The following is a 2,142-nucleotide window of genomic DNA, read 5'->3' as shown; positions in this document are numbered from 1 at the left end:
AAAGATTATATCAAAAAACAGTCTTTTATGATATAGCCAAGAGTACAATCAAAGCTAATAAAAGGAATTTTAATTCAATTTCAATGATGAAGGAAAGATTCACTTAAATGAGGAGACCGAGAAAAGAAGTATCATGTTCTGAATATAGTATTGAATTTAAACTCTATAATTCAATTTGCTAACTACTAAAATATCTTAGCAAATTGAATTTCTGTAGGCACGAATTACATCATTTAATTGAATTTTTTGCAGGCATTGATACTACTAAAACTCTATCATTCAATTTTCTAACTACTAAAACTCTATCACACAGATAGTACTAAAGCTCTATCACACAGATACTACTAAAGCTCTATCACACGGATTACACAATATAAACCAATAATGTTACCGTCTCAAACATTTAAAAAAAAAAGAAAAAAACCAAATCAATTTTAAACATAGAAACAAACTATCATATATCAATACAAATACTTAACCTAAATACATAAAAACTCATATATGACCCATAACACAAAAGAGGTAGTAAAGAACAACACTATTAATCTAATTCTTACATTGAACTATTATGTAGGCAACCACAAGAATAGAGGTCAAAAGCAATTGGGATTTAGAAATACCTAAGCTGAATCATCTTGAGATTATTGATCCTAATATATAAATTTATGATTTTTCAAAAATAAATTATATTTTACATTTCATTTCAAAATAATTAGATATTCCCGCGCCATGCACAGGGTTGTGACTCGTGTTTTTAAAAATGAGTCATTTTTCAAAAAGTATTTTTTATAAAACTATCTTCTTTTTTTAATGTTTGGTAGCAACGTTAAATGAGTTGAAAAACAACCTCTTAACTTCCCTTATTTAGCTTATTAGTGGAAAACAATTTCTAAAAATTCATAATCTTGGGGAAATATAGAACAATATATAAGGCAAATGAGTAATTGTAACCAAAATTATGGCTGCACTGCGACTAATAGCTAAGGTTCTTAGTAGAAAAACAAAACAAAATTATGGCAAGTTGTGCTTTTTATTTTGTATTGTTGCCAGCGACCTAGCCATGGAGGAGATAAAGGAAGAGCCATGCAAAGAGAAAGAGAGAAAGACGGACTTGCAGTAGAGAGAGAACGTATAAATTTTTTTGGGTTTAAAAACAAGTATGGAATGTATTAAATAAGGGATATTAAATGAGATATTAGTATTTGTTAGGTTCTAAAGTCTTAGGATTTTATGTATTTAGAACTCTAATTTGTATTGTTGGCAAACCATGACCAAAACAATGTGTTTAGAAGTATTTTAGTCTAGCTCAAAGTTGTGCATTTATGTAAAGTTGGAATCGAGTTAAAGCAGGAAAGCATTGTGCCTTTCAGCCTGGCTCGATCGATCGAAGCTCGGGCAGAATGATTTTCTACAGATTTTTCCAACTTAGCGCTAAGTGTTTTAAAACGTTTTTAGGTTTTCTTATTTGTCCTAAGTATAAAAGGCAAACCCTAGCCGCATTTTAGTGTTGCTCATAATTGCGGTTTGTGTAAATCTCTTGTGAGATCTAGAGGAGCTTTCCTTTACACAAACTTAGGTTTTTCAAGGAGAAGATTTATCTACGCCTTGATGATCAATTCCGTTGCTGCCATTAAAGCTTAAAGAAAAAACAAGTAGGTGTGCTTGTATCTGTTGGTGAATCCAAGAAAGAAGGAGTCCGTGGATTCGGAGGTTGCACGTGGTCGTGTCAGTAAGTTCTACTGGTTGGTAGCAATAAGAAGTCGAGCGTGGGGGCTTGTAAGTCTTATTGTATGAACTTTGATTCTTTCAAGATAGTGGATTCAAGTTTACCTTGAGGATAGCTAGGTCAAATCCTTTCCAGGTTTTTACTGGCTTGGTTTCCTGGATGATCATATCTTATGTTATTAATTTTCCGCTGCGTTGCATGATTTGATCTTTGATATTGTGATAACCTAGGCTTGTTTAATTGGACTAAGTAACAACTTGGCTAATTACCTAGGTTAAATCAATTGTTTTAAGGGGTCTAAAAACCATCAAGTGGTATTAGAGCGAGTAGCTCTTTTGTTGTTGATCTTTTGATTATTGAGCTGATCCTTGACCCCTTTGTTATGGACTCTTGGAAATTCTTTTTGCTTATTCATC

The sequence above is a fragment of the Quercus lobata genome, chromosome 1, assembly GCF_001633185.2.
Source record: "Quercus lobata isolate SW786 chromosome 1, ValleyOak3.0 Primary Assembly, whole genome shotgun sequence".
Lineage (NCBI taxonomy): Eukaryota > Viridiplantae > Streptophyta > Magnoliopsida > Fagales > Fagaceae > Quercus > Quercus lobata.
Note: the sequence above shows the minus strand (reverse complement) of the source record.